Raw genomic sequence first — 26,200 nt, 5'->3', positions numbered from 1 at the left:
AATGTCTCCAGTGATATTTTGAAATGAACTTTCCTAAGGCTATAACTTGTGCTTTTCATACATTAGAGCAGATGCAGAAATATTATTTGAGAGGTTACTGAAGAACCTGAGTAAGCTATGATGATGCTTGGACTCAGGTGGAGTAATAGAAATAGGAAGAGTAGAAGGATTCAAAAGACAACAAATAGATTCATTAAGGCTTGCTGATTAATTGGCTATGAGGTAAGATAAGCATAGCTGAAAGCCGAGTTGAATTATTTACTGCATCGATGAACATCAGAGAAAGAACTGGCTTGAAATGGAAAATTGTGAGTTCGCTATTGAACATATTGAGATTGAGTTGCTTGCGAGACATCCAAGTGACCTGTAAAATGAACACTAGATATATGGGTCTTGAGCATCGAAGAAAGATCTGCGCTAGAGACAGAAATGGGAGTAGTTGGCATATACATGGTAATTGAAGCCACCAGACTGCTGAAAGAATGGAATCTAGACAATGTATTGAGTAAGTAAAGAAGGGGTTGCCTTAAGGAATTCAAACGTTTCAAGAATGGGTAGAAGAAAATGGCTGGCAAAAGATATTGAAAATAAATTATCAGAGAGATAGGATGAAAACATCATCCTACGTGTTCATGGAATGAATGAATGAAAAAGAAAGCTGGAGACATAGTGCTAGATTCCTCCCTTATCAGCCAACCAAAGTGTTTTTGGCAGTAGACTGGGATATCATGTATGGTATACAGATATCTCTACCTGCTGGGAGAATCCATCCTTGGCTATAGAAAGCAGAAGTACACTACCCTCAGCCCCAGACATGTGCCTTTATTGCCCTTGTGTTTGGTCTTGGGTGTGGCTGGCCTATGCTGGTTCCTTATCCAGGAGGTAGGCATTGTTGGCCAAGAAGTTGGCCTTAGTTGGCATATCATCATCACTACCTAAGTCAGGCTGAATGGTTAAGGCATTCTAGCCAGCTTATCAAGAAGGGACCTGAGTCATGGGAAATGACATCATAGTGAGAGACAGGACTAGCTGGATTTCCTAGGCCGACTAAGAATCCCTAAGCCTAGCTGGGAAGGTGACTGCTTCCACCTTTAAATATGGGGCTTGCAACTTAGCTCACACCCAACCAATCAGATAGTAAAGAGAGCTCACTAAAATGCTAATTAGGCAAAAACAGGAGGTAAAGAAATAGCCAATCATCTATTGCCTGAGAGCACAGCAGGAGGGACAATGATCGGCATATAAACCCAGGCATCTGAGCCAGCAACAGCTATGCTCTTTGGGTCCCCTCCCTTTGTATGGGAGCTCTGTCTTCACTCTATTAAATCTTGCAGCTGCACTCTCTTTTGGTCCATGTTTGTCACGGATGGAGCTGAGCTTTCGCTGGCCATCCACCACTGCTGTTTGCTGCTGTCACAGACCTGCTGCTGACTTCCATCCGTCCAGATCCGGCAAGGTGTCTGCTGTGCTCCTGATCCAGCGAGGCGCCCATTACCACTCCCAATCGGGCTAAAGGCTTGCCACTGTTCCTGCACGGCTAAGTGCCCGGGTTCGTCCTAATCAAGCTGAACACTAGTCACTGGGTTCCACGGTTCTCTTCCGTGACCCACGGCTTCTAATAGAGCTATTAACACTCATTGCATGGCCCAAGATTCCCTTCCTTGGAATCCCTGAGGCCAAGAACCCCAGGTCAGAGAACACGAGGCTTGCCACCATCTTGGAAGCAGCCTGCTGCCATTTTGGAAGCGGCCCACCACCATCTTGGGAGCTCTGGGAGCAAGGACCACCTGGTAACAATAGGCCAAATACTTTGCTGATAAGGTATGAAAGCCAATCCTCTCATTTCCACCTTAGACATTATATGCTGTCTATTCACGGGTGGAGGCTGGAGAAGTATAAAGGCACAAAAAAAAAAAAGCAGCAGAAATATATCTAGAGTGCTTAGAGGTGACTTCATCAAACGGTACTCTCAACTTTCAACATGCACATTAACTGGGGATTCAACTTTTAATGTGCACATGATTCTGATTCAATACATCTGATGAGATGCCTGGGATTCTATGTTTTCAAAAAGCTCCCAGGGGATGTGACTGTTTCTGCCCCAAGAACCACACTTTGAGCAGCCAGGGTTTAAATGATATTTTAGCACTAACACGGAGGAAAATAAAGTAGCCCCCACTAAGCAGCTAGGGCAGAAACTGATCAAGAGAGACACAGGATGCTATGCAAAGCCCAGATCTGACCTCCAGGTTTGGACACAAGTCATCTAATAAAGGATGTGGATGGCAGTGACCAATTAATGTGTACTGGACCTGGTTACTTGAAGGGTCCCACCATGGTGAACTTCATGGTTCTTAGGTGCCTTTAATTTTTTGGATCCCCAAACACAGTAATTCCAGGACAACTTAAAGCATATACATTTGTAAACATAGATATAAAGCAAAATTTCCATGGATCAGCAGGCTCTTTAGCTGTGATTTTGCTTTGGAATATAAGACTTTTCCTAGTGTTTAATGCAATAAAGAAATATTTATAGTAAGAAAATTGAATCTACTTAATTTTTGAAAGTTTAATTTTGTAAGGTATACATTATAATGAGTATTTTTGTGTGTGACAGAGCCTAGAAGCATTGTATTTGGATCAGAACTTAAATTTTAAAATAAAATACAAACTCTACACTAATATAGATTTTGCCTTCTGTAAAGTATGTTCAAAGTAAAAGTTGAAAAAATGTAACGTAGAGAAAGAGAAATAAGAACTAGAGAGTATATAATATAAAGTGAAGCAGATAAGGCAAATTAAAAGAAGGATTTTTTACAGGGGAAAAACAATTTCATTTTATTGTAAAGCCCTAAATGAATAAAAGAAGACTTTGAATGTGAAGATGATTAAAAAGACAAAATCATTAGCTAAAGATATTTACAAGTTTAGACTCTTTCATTTTGATTGTAATTTTAATTAGCTGGACACAGGGGGAGAAGAAAATGAAAGCCTACATCATCTACTTACTCTTTAAATTGCATTCCACCTTAATTTTCTGCCTTTCAGTTCTTAATTTTCTCTATTTTTGTTCTAAGTAATCTGGTTATCAGGCTAAAGTGATTTTTTTCTCAGCCAGGTTTAGCATTCAGTATTTGCATCTATGAACAAGAAAAAGTTCGCCCCATTGCTTTAGTTTTTATTCTTTCAATAGCAAAAACTCTCTACAGGTAACTTTTTTCAGTCTTTTGTTTATTCAGCAGGGGGCTTCGTATACCATGACAGTTAGATGACTAATAACAAAGGCTCCTATTTTCAAAATAATTATGCTCTATTTACAGTTTTCCACAAAATTTACTCATAAAATTTAGAAGGCAGTAAAGCCTTAAAAAGCTGTAGTTTTACTATTCATTAAAGCCATTTTTCTGTGTAGAAGCAAGTTGCTTGTGTCTTTATCTGATAAAATGGAAGCCAAAAATTCAGTATTAGTTAATCATGTTCAGGATTTGTGTATACGTGAATAAAAATTTTCAAACTTACATTGAACACCTCTGTTTAGAATAACCTACTTTCGAAAGAGTTTATCTTCAAGATATTATCTGGCTTTTTAGTAGGGCTATTTATTTTGCATTTGTTAAAGAAAACAAGGCTGGGTGTGGTGGTGGGTGCCTGTAATCCCAGCTACTAGGGAGTATGAAGCAGGAGAATCACTTGAACCCAGGAGGTGGAGATTGCAGTGAGCCGAGATCGTGTCACTGCACTCCAGCCTGGGTGACAGAGCAAGACTCATTCTGAAAGGAAAGGGAAGCAAAGGAGAGGGGAGGGGAGGGGAGGGGACAAAATTAGCATAGCTAACCATGTATTATGTGTTGTTCAGTTTGTCCCCTCTTCCAAAACATATTCACTCAAATAATGTAAAGGAACAATGTTGAAGCGTCTTGAGGTCTAAGGATGAAAGGCACTATTTAAGTGGTGGTGACAATTATCATTATTATTATTCTGCCATAGATAAAAGTTAAAATTGGCTTTTAAAACTATTGTGGACAATTTCATTTTGCTTCCCCATAAGTCAGAAACAAAGTATGTGGTTCTCAGCACATGAGCTATATACTCAAACTAGAAGTAGTAGGGAGTATAAAAGGAATTATCCTAGTAATTAAATACCCACAAATAAAGCATTAATTGCCGATCGTAGCCAACCAGGATGGTTGTTAAGGGACAGCTAGAAAACTCAGCTCTACCTCATTAGTTGTCTTCTGTCTAAAATTCTAAAATATATTTGTATTTTTTTAAAAGCCTTTCTCACCTTAAAGTACAAATGTTCCTTGAGAGACATGATGCTTTGAAGCTTATAATTGTGGCATGATTTTATTTTATTTTATTTTACTTTATTTACTTATTTATTTCGAGACGGACTCTTACTCTGTCACCCAGGCTGGAGTGCAGTGGTGCAATCTCAGCTCACTGCAACCTCCACCTCATGGGTTCAAGCGATTCTCCTGCCTCAGCCTCCCAAGTAGCTGGGGTTACAAGTGCATGCCACCGTGCCTAATTTTTGTATTACTAGTAGTGGCAGGGTTTTGTCATGTTTGCCAGGCTGGTCTTGAACTTCTGACCTCAAATGATCTGCCCAACTCAGCCTCCCAAACTGCTGGAATTACAGGCATGAGCCACCACACCTGGCTAGTTGTGTGATTTTAATGAGTATGAGCTCCATATATTTTCTAGACAAAGAGTTTGAGAATAGGGTAGAATAACAGAGAGGAACTAAGAAGTTGAGAGAGAATTAGAGGGGGTTGCAAGGGTGAAAAATCTGCAGAAAATGAAATACAAGAGCAAAAGAGACAAAGTTCCTAATCTTGTCCAAGATTGTGATAAGAATTAACATTAAAATTATTAGAAAGTGTCAACAAGAAATGCCATAAAATCCCTTTCTCTGGAAGTCTTTTAAAATAGAATAGTTGGGTCTTTCCAGCATGGTTTAGATGTACCACTGAATATAAGGTGATGACATTAATTGTCCTGTCTAGGATTAATATCTCTCTGAAATGCATCATACCTTTTCTTTAATGCAATATTGGGATGTTGTACCAATTTGTTTATAATTTGGATACACTGAAGCAGCACTGAGATTTTATTCCAATATTTCTTATCTTGCTACTCTTGTCCATTTCGCCTAACAGTTATTGCTCAGTGTTCAGACTCTTGCTTCAAAATCAACTGAAGTGCTTTGTAAGTATATAGATTCTTGAGGCCCCATCCTTTTTGGGGGGTCAAATAACCCAATTTGTGAATCCTCAGAGGCCTGCTAAGATGAGGGAGGGACATGTTTTCAGAGTTAGAGAGTCAAACAGAGAGTGGCAAGGCAGAGTATTCTCCAACAAGATGATATTACTGTCATCTGGTGGGGGTTCCCACCAGGTACATTTCTCAACCTGGGTTGGGTGTGTACCCTCCAACTCTGTAGCACCCCCCACCACTCTAGTTACAACACTTAGGAACACTGCATTGTATTTTATTGTTTAGTTGGGTAGCCCTTCTTAGCTCTCATATTAATAGAGGGCCATGTGTTTCTTGTTTACTTTTAAGTCTCCAGAATCTAGTACTGTTTCTGAAACACGGCAAGTGCTCAAATAATATGTGTTGAATAAAAGAATAAATCAATGAATAAATAAAGAAGTGCTGGTCGAGTAAATTAAAAAGACACACAAAAAAGGAAAAAGAATGTATGTATCTTGCTAGCAAAATGAAACAGAAAAACAATATCAGTAACTAACAATTATTAAATTCTTATTATGTGTCAGGAGTTCTAAGTACTTTAAATGTCGTATTTAATTAATACAACTGTATAAGTAGAATGCTATTATTATTAGATTTTTCAGAATAAAGGAAGGTCCAGTTACTTGCCCACAATCACACATCTAGTAAGACAGGACTAGAGCTGAAACCAAGGCAGCTGGACTCTTGAACCCATGCTCTAAGCTATTAATCCATGTAATGTAGACAGTGATAAAGGTACTGTGCTAGGAGTGGTGGAGGATGCTAAGAATCAGCTCCTGCTTTCAAGGGGGCTTACAATAATTAACAATACGTGTTTATCTGAATAATTGGCTCTCCCTTTTTCTTTGCAATTTAAGAGAAGAGAGACAGAAAACAGGGAGGCAAGGATGAAGAAAGGAAGAAAAGAAGGAAATAAGGAAGGAAGGGAAAAGGAAGGAAGGAAGGAAGGAAAGGAAGGAAGAAAAGAAGGAATGATGGAAGGAAGAAAAGAAGGAATGATGGAAGGAAGGAACGGAGGGTAGGATAGGGAAAACAGCCCTAGTTCTTCAACAGGTTTTTGATCCAATTTACGCCTGTTTGATTCTGTTCCAGACAAGGAACAGTGAACAAAAAACTCTCAAGCTAGCACTTAAACCCACAAAAACTTTTCACCATTCTTTGAGTATTAAAAAAATCCAACTTCTAACACAAAGAAATGATAAATGTTTGAGATGATGGATATGCCAGCTACCCTGATCTGATCACTGTACATTATATGTATCGAAACATCACTATGCACCCTAAGAATATATAGAATTATTATTTGTCAGTTTAAGACAGTATTTTTAATAGGAGAATTTGTCTCTATTAGAAAAAGGAATCTGTCCTTTGTTAATAACTTGAAAGAAAAAAAATTTGCTGCCAAAAAACCCAACACCTACTTTATATGTGTATAACATATTTAAATTTATATGTATGTATAATATATATTTCATTTTTTCCTAGACTAATCTTACACTATAAATTTCAACATTACCATGATAGCATTTACATATATTCTAAAACTATCCAGTGATGGGTGGCATAAAATAGCTAAGTCATTTTTACTGAGGATCATAAAATCTTAGAAGAATTTAGTTTGAAATCTGTAAACAAAAATTGCAAAAGTTAATATAAGGTAGAAAAAGAGAAATAAATTTTGACTTATTAGAGAAAAGGGTTCAGGTGCAGGATGAAACATATCAAAGGCATGTGAAATGTCATTACTTTGAAAAAAATAAAAGGATGACAGGTTTAGAAAATCAACTATCAAATTACATTTTTTTAAGAGGGGCAGTTAAAATGTTGATGAACAAATATAAGATGATGACTCAGGGGCACTAAAAATACAAAATGTGTGGGTTCTACTAGATAATACAATAAGTACTGGGAGTTTCACTTTATAACCCATTGTGATTAAACAGCATACTGCTGAAAACGCAGATGTGATACTACCATAGTAAAACCAGCCTTTTAAAAGATGTTTCTAATTAAATCATGAAAAATCAAAAAGAAAATGTTGAGAGAAGCCATTCTGAAGATTTTATTAATGGTGCATTCATGGAGAGGGCTTTATTAGATTTGAACTAGCAAATGCTAATGCTAGTGTACAAAATGATAGATAAGCATTTTTCCCCTTAAAAAGTTATTTCTTCCAGGGTAAAATGTTTTCTTGTAATATAAGCATCCTTTGATTCAGTTAAATTCTAGTAATGAGGTATTCGACAATTTGAGTTAATAATACTTTAATTAATCCATACCTGTATGTGATCTAGATGTGTTTATTGTTGCCATTTCTCACTCGGAATTTTACTGCTAAATAGAGGACTCCTTTTAATATTCAAATAGCTTATATCAGGAGTCCAGAAGTCATTGGCTTTACTCGATTTTAATATCAGAACATCAGGTGTAAATTGATCCATTGTAGAAGCTCTTGTTAAATGCTTTCTAGTCAGAGCACAGTGGCTCAGTGGCTCACACTGTAATCACAACAATTTGGGAGGTTGAGGTAGGAGGACTGATTGAGCCCAGGAGCTTGAAACCAGCCTGGGCAACAAACACAGTGGGACCCTGACTCCATGTGCATCTTTAGTTCCAGCTACTCTGGAGGCTGAAGTGGGAGGATCACTTGAGCCTGGGAGATGGAGGCTGCAGTGAGCCGTGGTCTTGCCACTGCACTCCAGCCTGAGAGATAGAGCGAGACTTTGTCTCTAAATAAATAAATAAATAAATAAATAAAATGATTTCTAAGGAAACCAAGGGAAGACCTAAATTAAGATTAACGCATGAAATACATGAATAATTCCAGAAGATGAAAGGTAGATTTCTTGTTTTGAACACTATTATCTCCTCATTCACCTGGCTAATTACTCACTATCCTTCAAAACTTAGCTCAAAATTCACCATAGCTGGGAACCTTTTCCTAATTCCTTCTCTTTTGGCTTCTAGATGCTCCCCTATCAACTTGTGGATATCTTGCTCTTTGCAGAATGATAGTCTCTTACCTGCAATTATAAAATCTAAAAAACTCTAAAAACCAGAAGCCTTTTTGTTTGGTGCAAATTTACTTGGGGGTAAAACTTGACCCATAAATTTATTTGCAGAAATAGTAAAATGTTTGTTTGATTATGACAGTGCTTCCCCAGACCATACAAAGAGGTTAGCATAATATATGGCATATGCACACTATAGTTCACCCTTGGTATCCTTGGGGGATTGGTTCCAGGAACCCCTACATAAAAATCCTCAGAAGCTCAAGTTCTTTATATACAATGGCATAGCATTTGCAGATGACCAGTACACACCATCCCATATACTTTAAATCATCTCTAAATTATTTAAAATACCTAATACAATGTGAATGTTCTGTAAATAGTTGTTACACTTTTTGGAAATTTGTGGGGTTTTTTTTGTTGTACCATTATTATTATTTTCCCAAATATTTCTAATCACGGTTGAATCCGCAGATGTGGAACCCACAGATACAGAGGACCAATTGTAGTATTTTTTTAAAATGCTCTCAGATTTTAGAGGTTCCATTGAGGCTTGGGACCTCAATGCCATCTCACAATTCTTAAATTGCACCCTACCAGCTCCATTTCCCATTTGGATTCCATGACTCTTCAACATCTTACCATTTTCTTTAATTTTCTTACCCAAATGAACTTGCCTTCTATTTTGCAGAAAAAATAAAGCTATGAGGTTTGAGATCCCAACCAATTCATTGGCAATCCCCTGCCCTCATGACCACTAGTTGATCTATACCTGCCACTCATTCTTAGTTGCTTTTCTGAAGTCTCAGGGGTGTAGGGGGGGAAAGTAACATATTTTTCTCACCCATCACAAGAGTCATGGTTCAGGCATCTATAATAAAAGACAGACTGAGAAGCAAAAAGCTCACAAATGTATTTAATATAAATTTTATGCAACTCACAAGCTTTTGGAAATAAAGACCTAAAGAAACAGAAAAAACAATGTGATATAGTTTGGCTGTATCCCCACCCAAATCTCATCTTGAATTGTAGTTCACATAATCCCCATGTGTAGTGGGAGGGACCCAATGGGACGTAATTGAATGATGGGAGTAGTTACCCCCATGCTGCTGTTCTCATTATAGTGAGTGAGTTCTCACTAGATCTGATGGTTTTTTAAGGGGCTTTTCCCCCTTTTCCTCAACACTTCTCCTTCGTGCCACCATGTGAAGAAAGACGTGTTTGTTTCCCCTTCTGCCATAATTGTACGTTTTCTTAGGCCACCCCAGCCATGCTGAACTGTGAGTCAATTAAACCTCTGTCTTTTATAAACTATCCAGTCTTGGGTATGTCTTTATTAAGAGCATGAAAATGGCCTAATACACTATCTATTTTATGTTCAGATTTGATTAAGAGTGGACAACAGTATAGAATTATGATTGGACAAAAGGAAGTATGATCTAATGGTAATAAACCAGGGGGAACTTAGCAAGGCCTGTTTGTACAAATTCTTCTTTGTATCTCTGTGTCTTCATTCTTTCCTCTGGGTATAGGGAGGACCCCTCTGGAATGAGCGTCTTATGACCTACTTTAAAGGATGGTCAGAGAATTATTTTATAGTCTGCTTCAGGGGAGAGCCACAGGAGAAGGTCAGAAAGACCTTCCTGCTTCTACTCTTTTCTCAAGTGCCAGGGTGCCAAATTTGGGGATAGTGTGTCCTGAACCCTGTCAAAGGTTAAAGTCTACTTCCCCAGTTTAAAACCTACATTTCTTATTCTTTAGATCTTAGTACTTACTGTCTACTCCAAAATTGTACTCTTTTGTTATTTCCATGCTTTATTTTCTCTTATATGTTTTTATTGTCCTATAAATATGTTCAACTGTCTCCAAGTCTTAAAGTACACCCCCCGCCCACCAATTCCACATCCTATGCTCTCTCCTACTTACTTCTCCCACTCTCCTGTATTGCTTTATCAAAAGTCGCTTTTAAAGAGGACATAATTCTTGCCTCCTCTATGACTTTCTAATACTCAAACTTCCTGCAATTAGGTTCTGCAGGGACTAGTGTTGGAAAACATTACCAATGATGTCCAGATAATCAAGTCCAATGGTCATGTTTGTTCCATATCTAAATGAATCCCCCTATGCCATTTAACACTATTGACATTTTCTTGAAACTCTCTACCCTTTGGTTGACATTTTACTGTTATTTCATTCTCTCCCACCTCTGTTCATTCCTTTTTCATTTCTTTGGGATTATTTCTTCTTGCCTGTCTCTTTCATACTGCTGCCCCACAAAGTTCCAGTTTTTACTCACAGTTGTTCATTTTTTTCTTTTATAAATTCTTTGTGTAAATGTGTGGCAATCTCATCATGTTCATGACTTCAATTCTTACTTATAATGCTAATGGCCTCAATAAATGTATCTTCAATCCTAATCTATTCCCTCTCCTTTATATTTATAGATGCAACTGCCTATCAATCATACTTCTTTAGATGTCTTATAATCACAATATATGTAACATGTCCTAAACTGAACTCAACTCCCACCTCCACCCCCATATTTCTTATTTATTCCTGCCACATCTATAGCAATGATGCTATATCCAAAACACAATCTAATTTTGTTATGCCTCTGCTTAACCTTTCCTGGCTCTTCATTCATTACCTAAAATCAGAACTTCTTAACTGGCATATCATGAGACCCTCCTTGATCTGCACTTCCTTACCAATTTCCCTGGTCTCATCTCCAGCCACTCCGAGCTTCATGGTTTAAACATTGGGAACTCTAAGCTGCTTATAGTTTTCCATGTTCTCTGTGCTGTTTTATGATCTGCACATTTGTTCGTGCTTTTTCTACAGCCTGAAATGCTATTCCAACTTTTCTTACTCTGTATAGTTCTTATTAATCTTTCAAAATCCCAGACATTTTTTCATCTAGGAAACAACTTTTATTAACCAGTGATTTTGAGAATAGGAAAAGCCAAAGTGATTTACTTCCAAAGGCAAGATCTGCAAGCCTAGTGTTGGGTGATTTTTATTTTATATTTTTATTTATTTTGTTTGAGACAGAGTCTCATTCTGTTGCCCAGGCCGGAGTGCAGTGGCACGATCTCAGCTCACTGCAACCTCCGTCTCCCAGGTTCAAGTGATTCTCTTGCCTCAGCCTCCCAAAAAGCTGGGATTACAGATGCCTGGCACCACGCCTGGCTAATTTTTATATTTTTAGTAGAGATGGTGTTTCGCCATGTTGGCCAGGCTGGTCTCAAACTCCTGACTTCAAGTGATCCACCTGCCTAGGCCTCCCAAAGTGCTGGGATTACAGGCGTGAGCCATCGCACCCAGGCCAATATTTTAAATATCCTCAATGCTCCTTTGTTTGTATTTCAGAAGCGTGCAATGATTATTGAGGGCTCATTCAAGAACAGCTGTTGCAAAAGCAGTATTTTATTCTTCAATACTATTATGATAATATATTTGCATACCTACCTCTTTCTAGGTTTTGTTTCCATTTCCTTACATCTTTCACTTGGGAACAAAAAATGTCTAGGTGTGAAGTAGATTAACTGTGCACCAGTTACCAAGTAGTCTGAGTCCAGTGAGACAGAACACCTCCACACATAAGTTACATCAAGTGGGTTTATTAGTTATCGATAGGTGGCAAGGGACAACAGAAGCCTTGGGTTCATTACCAGTCATTCCCTCAAGGCTCAGGAAAGCTGCCTGGGGAGCGTGGAGTCTCAGCTGCAGGTGTCCCACTTGTGCCACAGCTGAGGGACTCCAGAAAACATCTAGCTCTGGGTTTTGTACCTCAGGAACATGTGACACACTGGGCTAAAGCACTGAAGGACATCCTCTCTCCAGGATTGAACCGCAATAGAGCTTGGGCTATTCTGGTGAATCCTTTCCTATCTTAGGATGTTGCATTTCCAGATCATTCTACAGTTATTCTTGAGAACTACAAGAAAGAAAGGGGGAAGAACTTGGTTGGTATAAGGCTACTTGGAGAACTGTTCTACACTAGGCCAAAAGTTTGCTTTTATGTCTTTCTCTTTTTATATACATATAGCTAAATTATTTCCAGAGTTGTACAAATCTGTAATACCACAAGCAGAGTGTGACTGCATTTTCCCCAACACTGAGTATTTTTATTAACATTTTCTTTTGCTTTTGTTAATGCTTAATAGTGAAACAGAGCAGAGTATTTTTGTGTTAATTTGGATAATTTGCATACTCATGATACTGTTCATTTTCCCATATATTTTTTATTAGTGATAGTTCTTTGTTTTGCCATCATATTTTAATTTTCATGAGTTCTTCTTGTTCTCTGAATTACCCTCCTTTTTAAATAGCATTCTGTTTATACCTTATGCTTACAGTATTTTCTGAAATATTTGTGAGGTATTATTGAGATTGTTTTTTTTTCTTTATTTTCTTCAGCTTGAACCCTATACTTCTTTGATGGTCATTTCTTTCTGCTTGTACTTGTTGATCATTCTCTTTCATAATACATGCTTCACTCAATTCCAAGTGATTCCTTCTTATCCATCGATGTTTCAGAATTTGACAATAAAAATAAGTGACTGTGTGCTGTGTACGTGAGCAGTTTATCCACTGGCATGCTTTGCTTAAGGGTGAGTAGGGTAAGTAGGGTGGAGAGTGAGTAGGGTGAAAGCCAGCCATCATGCTGGGAGGCCCTAAAGCAACAAAAGAAGGCTTTGCTCTGGAACAGCCTTATCACACTCCTGAATTCTTCCCAGAGAAGTGGTTCATTTTCTTTGGAAAAGGAAACACTGATTTTGTTTTCTTTTTAACTTGGGAAATAAAAGCTTGACTTCTGAGGATTCTGCTTGCATGTGTATGTGTATGAAGGAAAGGGTGAGATGGGGGTGGAGAGAGACAACAGTGACTGAATTCTGTGTACACCCTGTCTATGAACCCCTGTCTTTAGAGTCCCATGTGTCATTCATGGGGTTTTGGAGGCCAGCTTCTCTCTGGGGCTCAGTAGGGCAGATCAGTCAGCCGGTTCTGTACTTTCTAGGTTCAGGCTCCCCCTTTGCTCTTTCATCAGTAACCACTCTTTCACTCACTTTCTATTTCGCAAAAATTGGTTGAAATTTCTCATCCACTATCTCTTTATTATGATGATATTTACCTGGATTTTCCTTCTGGGACATTGTTGCCCACATAATGTGCTTTTATTTTCCCCTCAAATTAAGATGTTTGTAGTTTTAATTCACTGGCTTTTTAAAACTAAGGAATTAACACATTTAAGTTCATATGTGATACAAATATTTTTGTCATCTTTTTACTTTGGTTTATTTTGATGTAAAGAAAGTTTTAAATTTCATGTAGTCATCTCTCAGTCTTTACTAGACATATTTTTCTTCTATTGAATGTATATTTGGAAAATTCTACTTATTTCAGATATTTGCTTCTGGTAAATTATGTGTTCTTTTGGATTTTCAGTGTTTTATTTTTAATAATAAATATTTCATCTGTCTAAATGTATTTTGGTATATGGCAAATTTTCAAACCTTTTTGTTTTCTTTTTAGTAGAAAAAATTTTTTCAAACAGAATCTTAGATGGAAGTTTAATTTATAAAAATTGGAAAGTTGGCCAGGTGCAGTGGCCTGTAATCCCAGCACTCTGGGAGTCTGAGGCAGGAGGATTGCTTCAGCCCAAGAGCTCAAAACCAGTCTGGGCAACATCATAAGACCCCGCTTTTTAAAAAAATTAAAAATCAGAGGAGCACGGTGGCACATGCCTTTAGTATCAGCTACTCAGAGGCTGAAGTGGGAGGTCACTTGAGCCCTGGAGGTCAAGGCTGCAGTGAGCCATAATCACACTACCGCACTCCACTCCAGCCTGGGTGACAGAGTGAGACCCTGTCTCAAAAAAAAAAAAAAAAAAAAAAGGAAAGTGAAATGGTCTAAGTGAATTTGTGTGAGAATGCAAATTCAATCAGCCCATCTGATTCTTTCAACCATGGTCCTATATTTGAAGTATTGTTAGTTTTTCAGAAGTAAATTTAAAAACAGTGGTTGGTATATGGTATAAAGTAAAAGTCAAAATTGATCCTATTCCTGAATTGCCAACCAATTATCTAAAAACTAATTATTGGTAAACTCTTTTTTCCTGATTGAGTTGGAAAACGCCTTTCATATATTAATTTACTACCCATCATAGATTCTATTTTAGGGATATCTTTCCATTCCATTGACCTCTCTGTCTACTTTTATACCAGAATTATACTGTTTTAATTAGTATAGAGTTACGTGTGTCCATTTGTAGTAAGTCTGTGTGTTATTCTACTTGCATTGCTCTAAAGAAATACCCGAGGCTGGGTAATTTATTAGGAAAAGAAGTTTATTTTTGCTCATGGTTTTACAGGCTGTACAAAAAGCATGGTGCTTGCATCTATTCCTGGCAAGGCCTCAGGAAACTTACAATCATGGTGGAAGGTGAAGGGGGAGTGGGCATTACGCATGGCATGAGCAGGAGCAAGAGAGATAATGGGGAAGTCTCAGAGTCTTTTAAACAACAAGATCTCACGTGAGCACATAGAGGGAGAACTCACTCATTACTGTGAGGATGGCACCAAGTTATTCATGAGGGATCTTTCCCCATGACCCGGACACCTCTCACAAGGCCCCAGCTTCAATATTGGGGATTACATTTCAACATATTTGGAGGAGACAAACACACACTATATCAAGCTGATTCCCTTTCTTTCTTCCTCTCTTTCTTTCTTTCCTTCTTTCTCTCCTTCCTTCCTTCCTTTCTTCCTTCCTTCCCTCTTTCTTTCAAATCATCGTAACTTATATTTTCAAAGAATGGTCCTAGTTTCCTGGTTCGCTCTACCTTATCTAGTCAGGTGCACAGGGAAAGTCAGGTCACCTACACAAAATGTGGTCAACCCGTACAATCTTAGGGGTATTGATATTTTAATTCTGTAGTTAATTTTAGAACCATTTTTACTGATTTCCCTATATTACAGCATTTAACTCACTTGTCTTTCAAAGACTAGTAAACCTTAATTTGCTTTAGCAGCTCTGAATGGACTTTTATTGTTTCTTACCACTGCCTTTCAACTCATGTAATTTGAAAACTAAATGCAAACTGTAAAACTCAATCAATCTGGTAGTATTCTTTTAATATCAATTTTTATATAATTAGCCTCCAAACTGTGTTCAATTACTAACAATTAATCTTATGCACTTTCAGGGACAACACTAATTTCACACCTAGCAGCATTTAAAAGAAAGGTAGTGCGAATACCATAGGGAAAAAGTCCCTCCCCAAGGAGTTATGCTTTATTATCACTGACTAGAGAATAAAAGTGCTTTCCCATTGCAGTCTACTGTAGGGGCCCACATTTTCTTTAACTGTAGACCAGAAGAATTATGTAACAAACACACAAGCAAAATCACGCATACTTTAATTACAGTTTTCAGTGAGATCGCTAGCCTTTTAAAAATGATCCTTAAAGTTCTATGTTCTTTTGACAATTTTCTCGAGTTAGTATTTTTATCAATGCTATATGGTTAATTGCCCCATTAAGGCTGACTGTGAGAAACCAAACAACGGAACCATGTTGGGACAAAGAATGAGAACAACAACAGCTGAAGGTAGAAAATTGTAGAAAACTTCTTATCATAGAAGAAATGCTGTTAGAAATCAAGAAATTCCCCAAACAGAATGTAGTCAGTGCTTAATACATGTTATAATACGGAATAGCTTTTTAAATATATATTACTGACTTTTTTCTTTTAATAGTGCCAATTTCCAATTGACAAATTACACTGTATCTTAATACTGACATCTATATGTAACTCCCTTAATATTTGCTATCTAAAGATCATATCATGTCTGAATCATATGAAAGTAATTTTTTAAAATACCACTTTAGTTTCTTCTAATAATTCAAGGTCAACTACAATGAATAAACCAAGGTTTAAACTATTTCCTAGTGTCAAAAATATAATGAATACATGTTGGATTATATGACGGTATTTAGCAAAAGTGCACACATATCTGTTTACTTTGGTATTTCATGATTTTGACCTTTTAGGTGCTTCTTGTTAGTAATTGGTTGATGAGGAGTTGTAGCCAATTTTAATGTTTGTAATTCATACTCAGATATGCAAATTGATGAGCACATTATAAATTTTTTAAATTATCGGAACAATTTATAGTGCAAAGTGGCTTTGCTCCAGGGGCTAAGCAGTGGCCTGGGAACTCAGAGCTGTGCATTTTAATTTTGATTAACTCTCAGTGTGACCACAAGCAAGTGCCTTAATCTCCCTGTATCTTGGATTATTCATCTATAATATGAATGTAACAATTTTCTTGCTGTAGCTAAAGTGAGGAATAACTATGAAGCATAGAGTGGCTTAAAACTAAAGAGCACTATATATATCACACAAAAGACCAATATGAGGCTAAAGATTTTATGGGTTTAATAAACATAAGTGTTATGTCATTCACACAAAGATAAGACAAATGGCCCAACATGAAAACTATGGAAATCACCATATCTCAATCTAGACATTTTATTAAAATGTACTTAGCATAAGAAATAAACATTTGTAATGGTGTCAGACTTATGTGGACATTCATTATTAAACTTTTTTCCTTATTCTGTTTTCTTCAATGCTATATACATCTTTCAAAAGTATAATAATGAATTTTAAAATGCTTTACTAGATACAGTCTTTAAAAGAAATCTTGCTTTTTCTCTCCCTAACAATGAGTAGGTTTCCATTAGGCATTTTAACTTTATACCAGGAAAACAAAAATTATACAAAGGCATTCAGCTTAAAGTAAGTCATTAGAAAACGAGACTCAAATTCACAGTAATTCATAGCAAGGGGTAAATTTGTATTTTTCAACTCACCTAGTTGTTCCACCTGTTAAATAATATACTGTATCCTGAGAGCCACAGATACATAGGTGCAACTGGTGAGTTGATGATGGAATTTGAGTCTCTTTACTTCTCCATATATTGAAACATCAATCTTTTTAGCTTAATAAATAGTTCTGCAACACTGAATTTCAGCAGGGAGGCCATTCTCCAGTTGTGTAGGAATACAATTTGGGTTCTAGTGTCTTCCCAAGCCTCCCTTGCATTGGGAAGCCAATATTTAGAAAGCTGTAGCAAACTAACACCTGTTAGACATAAATCACATGCAGAAATCTACAACTGGACAAGTTCAGGAAGATGTAATAGATCAAATCCATGAAGAACCTCACAATGAATTAGGAAAATCTTAAACTTAATCCTATAACCTGACCGGCAGTCAGCAGACTGACTTATGGAGAGCTGTAATGTGGGAATTAGAATGAATGCCAGATGGCTTCTGGAAGTCAAATTTGAGAGAGAGAAAAAAAAGAATAAACTGCATTTGATGATAAGCACAGGGAGGGAGGCTGACAAGGAAAATGCGGTCACAAAATAACACACAAGGATGAACTAATATTTTACACTGTATTCTCTTTCTTTTGTTTCTCCCAGCCAGCTTGACAGAAAGTAGTAATGTTTGACTAGTCACAAGCCTAATACCAGATGCCAGTTTGAACAGGTGCAAAAACAAAGAACAGAACACTTCCATTTGGAACATCAGCTCTTTATGTAGTCCTTGATATGTTTTGTGGGAACTCACCTACTAAGTTTCTTATTGCTATTTCCCTGATTGGGAGAAGTTCTATTTGATGAATACATAGCATATTCTGTTAGTCAATGGAAACAATTAAATAGGGGGAATGACCAATTTATCTAGGACTTAGTCTAATTCAAACAGTCCACCATCATGAGATGGTATCAGTGCTGGAATTTTAAGATCACCTGGGTAGAAGAAAATGTGCCTGTTACCTGTTACCTGTTACAATTACCACACAATTGTAACGCATTACAACATTCTTTTACTTGTGAAAGATAGTGGAAATTGGCACTGCCAATTATCAGTGTTAAATGTATGACCAATCAGTATGAAGGCCACAAACAAACCAGCAGCTTGTTCCATAGAGTCAGTTGGTAAATTGGATGCGGGAAGACAGAGGAACACACTATCCCCGCTCTGTAGGTGGTCTCTGTTTCATTAGATTTCCAATTGATGTTGCTGCACAGTAATCCAGAAATGTGTGATGGGAACATCACTCTCATTTTTCATTAACACCTCCTCGCAAATGTACTGGAGGCAGGTACAAAACAATGATTTTGCCAGCCTTACTTTTATCCTTTTGGAGACTATTTCTTATCCAACATCGCTGCTGGATGCTTCGTTTCTCCTTGTTTAGAATCACCGTAGTGACTCAACACTGTTTGACATGATCAACTTCCTTTAGGATGCTGTGGAAAGAGTGAGAGAGCTGCTAATCTTTAAAAGACAAGTGATTTAGGAAAATCAGCTTATATACAATAATGAATATTGACATGACTACAAGAGAGGTGAGAAAACTAAAAATAGAGATGATGCCTATTGTTTCAGGAAATCTACCAGCAATGTATAAAGCATGGAATTTTTGAGAGATCTTAGAGATCATCCTGACTGAATTTTCATTTTATAAATGGGGGAATTGTGGCTCATATTGGCTCTAGCTTTCACAAAGCAAAGCAATTACTGGCAAAAGCTAAGTCTGGAAAGCACAATCTATGACTTGTGCTCTATTCAGTATACCATGTTCAGTCTATAATATGTGGATGCAGATAACTACAAGAACTACACAATTCACATCTTCTGCTTCCTTAAGCCTATATCATAGCTTTTATTAATACAGTTTCATCAAGTTATTATCTAAAATATTCTTCAATTTGTAGTTTTTGGAGAAATCATTCAGCATTATGCTATAAGTAGTAGTGTTAATTTCCTGGTAGAAAGTGTTACACTTTTTAGGTCGATTTCCTGAGACATTAAGCTCATCTGTTTTTCTTTGTATTACCTAACTTCAGTTCCTGTGTTATTATTAGCTTGAAAGCCTGCCCTGAATCCTCATCTATTGATGGAGATGGTGTCATCTTGCCTTGATTGTATCCAGAAGCTTCATCCCCAAGATAAAGGATGGACACCTCTCAGATGACCAGCTTCTTTTGCTTGACTCTAGAGAAGGTTGCTTTCTGCATTCTGGTAACTGCCCTCTGTCTATGTGATTAGACTTGTTGGTTGCAGTGCTTTCTGGAGTATGAAGGGATCCAGTGCACAGGGTTTAACTTACTGGGCACAATCTCTAAGCCAACTCTGCCTGAATGGGTCCCCTGTTTTTTCTCTTCTGCTCTTGCTGAACCATATCTCTCTTCCTTGTGCTCCTGGGAATTTCTTGATCTGGTAAGTGGAGAATCACCATGCCTCAGTCATAGGCAACATACACCCAGAATGTTGAATCATGACTTTTTTTTTGCTCAGGATTATTTATCTAGCTACTTTGATAACTAATGTAATCATTCCAGAATATGAATCTCAAGAAAAAGAATGACTGATTTCAAACTATTTAAAATTATTCAGAATACTTGATATTTTATATGTACAAATACAGAATAGTTTATAGATATATCACAGTTTGCTAAAATTTTCCCATCAGTCTTATATTTATTTCTTTACCACAAATGCTAGGAGTAAATTTATTCTATTCATTGTGATTCATCTTTGTTCTATTTTAAGAGCATTGAGCCCTCATCACCAAAAAGAGAGTTCTAGAGGTAACGGTAACAGATACAGAAAAAATAGGTAGCAGGTTTTTGTTGTGTTTTCTTATTGTTGCTAAAAGTCGTGTGATTAACCACATCCTGTTTCTTATAGCAAGGGTAAATAAGAATATGCTAACCAAATAATCAAAACAAATGGTAAGTATACTAAGTGCATTACGGTGCTGCCAGACATATGTTAATTTCATTTGTAACATTCATCTGTCTTCTTAAAGTTGCTTGCAAAGTTATCAGCAAAAATATAAAAAACTAAATTATTAGTCAATTGAGGAACTTAAAAATAAAAAATGTAATAGCCACTCAGTTTCTTTGGAAAAGTGTTTCCTTGATTCCTGTCAATACAAATATTGTTTTTATGATATGATTAATGGAATGATTTAAAGATGGCTCTTTGTCATGCCACTTGGTTTAATGACATGCATGTATATTTTTAAATGTACCTTAATGAAATTATATATATATATCAATTTTTTAAGGATAATGTTCAAATAATGTTGCTTTGCTTATACTCTTTGCTTGAGTAAAAGGATTTATTGTGCACAGAGTGTGCATGGTGTGGATTAAACCTTCTGCTCTTATTAGAGGATTTCTCTATCAGGGCTGTATCTTTTATGAAACCTTAACATCCCCAGGCTCAGAGTCGCTTGGGAGGCAGTCAGGTCTAAAACAGGTGTTTCTGAAAATGTAATTCCATATTGACTATGATATTAAAACTAATGAAAACTCGACTGAGAAAATGAATTTGGAGTTTAAATATTCAAACAGTGGAATTTGGGGCACAGCTATGTTGCCACAAAAACACACAAAACATAGGATTTGCCATAAATGATTTATGTCCCTTGTGGCAATAACAAAATAAGAAAGAAAATATATTTACATAATGAAAAGTTAGAGAATCAGTTAGCACCTGTAAAGCTGCAAGTAACAGAAAACTCAACTCAGGAATGTCCAACTGAGAAGGAGGATTGATTCTTCAAGCAAGGAAAATAAAGAGGTAGGGCAAACTTCAGGGCCACTTGATCCAGAGACTTCAGCTTGCCTCGAGTGCTTTTCTACCTCTCTAGTCAGTTCTTGTGGGTTCCAGGAAGGGCTCTACCCCATGACTGCTTCCCACTGTGGTGAGATGATGCTTCCAGCTTCAGTGGGATTCCATGCTTCTTCAATTCATGGGAGAAAAAGTTTTCAAGCAAGTCTATAGGTCTCTCCCAGAACTGGGAGTAGGGTCAACTTTCCCTAAAATTATGGATTATATAGCTAAGGGGTATGTAAGGATTATGTAGATATATAACACCTCCCCACTCACAAACACAATTTCATATTTATTTTTCTTTTGGATTCAGAGGGTATATGTGCAAGTTTGTTCAATGGATATAGAGTGTAATTGTGAGATTTGGGCTTCTAGTGTACCCATCACCCACATAGTGAATATTGAGGGTAACTTTTAACGCTCATCCTCCCCTCACCATCCCCCATTTTGGAGTGCCCAGTGTTTATTATTTCCATCGTTATGTCCACGTGTACCCTTTGTTTATCTCCCAATTATAAATGAGAACGTGTGGTAACAAACTCTTATTTCTGAATGAAGGGGGAATCTGATAGGTAATCAGTATTAATGCATTATAGAATTAGACAGAATTTTCAAGTTAGATTTCACATGTACCAGTGAGATGTATTAGCCCAGTGCCCATGATTTTAGTTAGGAAAATTATCAGGGAATCTAAAACCTTAAATCTTAGTATATGAAAGGAATTCCATTACAGTAATACTAATAAGAGATGTGTAAACTGAACATTATAAAACAAGGAATGTTGGAAAAATATAGAGTCATACATTTATTAACAATAATATTAAGGAAAGATATATTAAATACTTTCTATTTCTTGCTGGCATCACTTTAAATTTTCACATCCAATAACTCATCTCAGTGTTTTTTTTTCTTTCTTTCTTTTTAGGTCATGAAAAAAATGGAAACTCTCTCAAGGACTAACAATCAGAGCTGTCTGGTTGACAAGGGACGTTATGGTTGCAAGAAGACCCTGAAGCAAGGATTCTACATCAAAGATTCAGGGGCAATCTGAGTTTGCATTTAAGATCCTTCTGCCTATAGCGGTAGCTTATATGTTATGTTCAATTGACGTATAAACACTGTGAAGAAATATTCTATTACAACCTCTAATGACATTAGCATTGTATATTTCATAATGTAATTGTAGACAGAAAGTTGGTATATTTAATTCAAATTATGATTATTGTTTAAAAACAAAACTTGAAAATTCAGTTTATCTACATAATTGGCTTAAGTATTTGTTGCATACCTATTCCATACCAAGCAATGAGCAAGATGTTATAAAATAAAACATACAAAAACTATGTCCCTTTTTACAGGCTGATTTTTACCATTTTAAGTAAGAAATATAATCTAATGCCCTGAAGAGTTATTCAGTTTATATTGGGAATATCATTACTTTGAATAGAAGATTTTACAAAAATAGATTAAAACTGTGAGAAATTCTCAAAAAAATTAAATGACCATAATATTCTCATCTCAGAATAAGAGAAGTGATTTGGCTTAAGCTGTGGAAAATAAGTCCTTTAGAATCCACATTTCCAAGGAGTTGCAGTTGGCTTTGCATGTAGTGGCTACTCCTTTATAAAGCACACTTCTGTGTTCAAAGTCTGTAGCTAGGGGAAAGCAAATTTATCCTTCAGCTAAACAAAAGTTCAATGATAAGAAAGAAAGTACAGGAATTTGTGAGTATTTTTTTTTCTCTTTCTTCGTGCTTAGGGAATGCATGTGCATTTCTGCAGCAAAGAAGAAAATTAAAGGAAAACATTCTCCTCAAGAATCTTTCTTTGAATTTCATATGTAGACTCAGAAAACAGTGTTGTTAGTGCTGTTTATTCTGAGTAATACTTTTCAGTCAGATGTAAGCTGTTTTTCAATGTTTTGTTTTGGGGAAGGGTTTACTAATTTAACTAAAACTTTAAAAAGCAAATATAATAATTACAGTGAAACATGTGCTTCTGAACTAAATTTTCTGTTTGGTCAAATATCATTTGGATGGAATTTTTTCCCAGTCTCCATTTTCAAAATCAGTATAATTTGTGAAAAACTCTTTTGCTTATCAATATAACTAGACAACTAAAGTTCTAATCTGTCTAACACCTTAGCATTTTAATTTGTATTCATCTCCCTGTTGGTGATATACTGATATTCTTGTTTAATTAGTGGTATGAATGATAGAATCTGAGGTCTCAAATTATTTGCCAAAGTCACTGGGTTAACTCCTTAAAGCTGATCAGATGGGCTCTCTTTCTAACATCCTATTACAGGAGGTTTTTGTAAACTAGTGGTATAAACGATTATTTTTAGTTAAGAGAAGCCCCAGGAAAGATTAAAAAAATGGAATAAAGACATTCCAGTTCTTGATCTTATCTTTTTCTCATCTCAACCTTTAGAGAGTCTTGCTGGAAGAACACAAGGAAAGGCAGGAAGGCTTCTTACAGATCTTTGAGACCTCCTTCCACTCAAATCCCAGGGGAGCTAGAACGCTATACCTCTGTGGTTCAAAAAGTCTTTGGACCAGAAAAGGGGCCTTTATCTGCCAACATTTCAAACATATTCAATCAAATATTGATCTAGAAAATCAGTTACTTTTTCCTCTAGCAAAGAGATTAAATTAGTACTACCTACTGAAGACCTACACATGGTCCTCGGGAAGATAATGATGGTACCCTAGGCTATTCCTAGGATCAAAAGTTTATATGGACACCAAACTGATTTAACGTTTTCTGTAATGCATGGAGACAAAAGGGTGAAAGATCTGCTTGCCAATAGTAATGTGCTGGAGATTATCTCATGTGGCGAGTCCTTGCATCAAGAAGCCAGGTTATGGTTTTCAAATCCATCTCATCTCTGAAAATAAAAGAAATGGAACGTGGCCTGTTTCACCTCACTGAAAGGTTTTCATCACCAGAAATATCTGATGCCTCTTATTCAAGTTGACAGTAGCACATGTTCCTCTGACTCATAAACAGTCCTTCTCTCTATTGTGTCCTGTTTCCAAGAAGTACTTAATGTTATGTTATTAAAGAACAGGTTTGTCTGCCTATTCGTCCTCAAATAGGAGGCTATCAAAAATGACAAAAAGCTTTCCAAATTCTAAAATCAGTTGGAATTTCATGCTTAATTTGTGAAATAATGTGTTCAAGTTGGTGTATGATATAAAAGGTAAACTTTGGCCTCCACATACTACACAATAGGGACAGCTCAATTTTAATTAGAAATTTTAGGTTGCAGAGAAGCTCGTCTCTTCCAAAGTACCTATGATTTATTTATCAGTCACCTTCGTACTCTAAAAAAAATGAGTTTTTTGAGTTGTCTTTGCGTTTACCTTTACCTAATCAAGGAAACAAGAAAAGATTACATATCTTACAAATTATACACACTCAAATCAAAATTTCATGAGTTAGTAAAAGTAGGAAAAAAAAATTACCCTTTTTCCTTTGAACCTTACATATGGCAACAATGGCATCAGTATAACAAACCTATTAATTAGAAGCTAATGTTGTAGAGACTAGGCATTTGAAGAGTCATACTCAGTAAAAAATAATAATCTTTCAGGTTATGGGACTTTAGTTGTTTGACACAAAGGTTAGATTCTTAGGTAAGATGGGGCATATTTTGGAAATGTGGCTTTGGGTTTTTATGGCACTGGCCATAATACATTTATTATTAAGAAGATTATTTCAAACATTGTCACCATATGGTCACTCAATTGTTTTAGCTGAATTGACTTCTAATGCAACCAAATCAGTTCTCTGAATTCACTGATTTTTTCAGCATCATGGCAATGCAGTAAAAGAATTATGGAAATTCTTGAGCAATTACTCTATGCTAGCCACTTTGCTAAGTGATGAGAACATAATGATAACTAAAGATATACATGGGCCCTCCTCTTAAATAACCAAATAATAAACACAATATTACTTCTGTAATAAGAGCTGTGAAAAGGAGGTACAGACATCTGCTGAACACCTGGTTTGTGTAGGGCATTTTGTTTATTTCATAAATTAATATAGAATCTTGTATGAAGGTTGAAAAGATTAATTGCAAGTTTAAGAACTAAAGAGCTCTGATTTCACAGGATCCTTGCATGGAAAAAAATGTCAGAAGAGTTCAGTTTATGGCAAGCTTAGTAGAAGACTGTGGTGTGATATGGCTTTCAAAATAACTCATGTAGCTTTAGTCCCATTAACAAAGCCCAGGGTATAGATTAAGGAAGGAAAAGGCATTTGTGTAATTGACACCAGTCACATGTAGTGGGTTCCATTTCCAGGAAGTACAAATTAAAGTGGATATTAAAAATCTGGTGATGTCCACAGGAGCTGAATCCACATGAAAAAAGGTCCAGAAATCATGTCTATGAGAAATATTTGAATAAAATGGAAAGCTTGGCACAGAGAAAACAAGGTGTGTTATGATAGTGTCTTTAAGTAATTAATATGTGGTCATGGAAGATAAATTAGATAATATATAGCCATACGTGACAGATCTTAGACCAACCAAAGGGAGGAAGTTACAAATTTAGATTTAACATTAATGATGAACCTTTCAACAATAAAAGCTAGCTGAAAATGCAGTGAATCACTTTGTAAGGCAGATTCCATGGCATTAGAAATATTCAAATAGTGGCTTGAATAAAGTGTTTTTAAGAAATGCTATGGAAAGTTTTCTTACATTTATTGATACATTAGACCAAATATTTTCTAAGGTTTCTTTCAACTCTAAATTTTTATGATTTCATGTTATAGTTATTAGAAAAGCTCATCTTCTAGAATGCACAAATGTAAAATTTTCATTCCTTCTGCAGAAATTTAGTGAAGGTCTATAATTGTGGTAAAATACGGATAAATAACACATAATCTCGGACCTCAAGGTACTTATCATCTTGTGGAGATAACAAGTGCTTGAAAATAAGGAAATGATTCAGGATGGAATAAGTGCTGTGATGCAGTTAGATGTAAAGATCTCTGAGAAGACATGATAGTATTCAATTCTGAAGGAGGTGGGAATGAAGGAGAAGCAGACAAGCTTAACAGACAAGCCAGGAGTTAATTCTTCCTGCTTTTGTTTCTTTTTAGAGGATGAATAAAAAATAAGAAAGGTCAATAACCCAAAGCAAAGAGCACATTACATTACGTCTCCCAGGTTACTTCCATTCAATATGAGAAATATTTATGCAATAT

General features: G+C 36.4%; 1 long non-coding RNA gene across 1 annotated transcript; it reads left to right on the top strand.

The window, feature by feature from the left end:
• Positions 1–1,514: 1,514 nt before the first annotated feature.
• On the top strand, positions 1,515–22,054 carry LOC129029950 (uncharacterized). The gene is made up of 3 exons (XR_008500526.1): positions 1,515–1,821; positions 19,220–19,574; positions 21,904–22,054. It is a non-coding gene; the product is annotated as an uncharacterized LOC129029950 (long non-coding RNA).
• Positions 22,055–26,200: the final 4,146 nt, after the last annotated feature.

This window comes from Pongo pygmaeus, chromosome 12 (genome assembly GCF_028885625.2).
Source record: "Pongo pygmaeus isolate AG05252 chromosome 12, NHGRI_mPonPyg2-v2.0_pri, whole genome shotgun sequence".
Lineage (NCBI taxonomy): Eukaryota > Metazoa > Chordata > Mammalia > Primates > Hominidae > Pongo > Pongo pygmaeus.
This window is presented reverse-complemented; position numbering and strand designations above follow the sequence as displayed.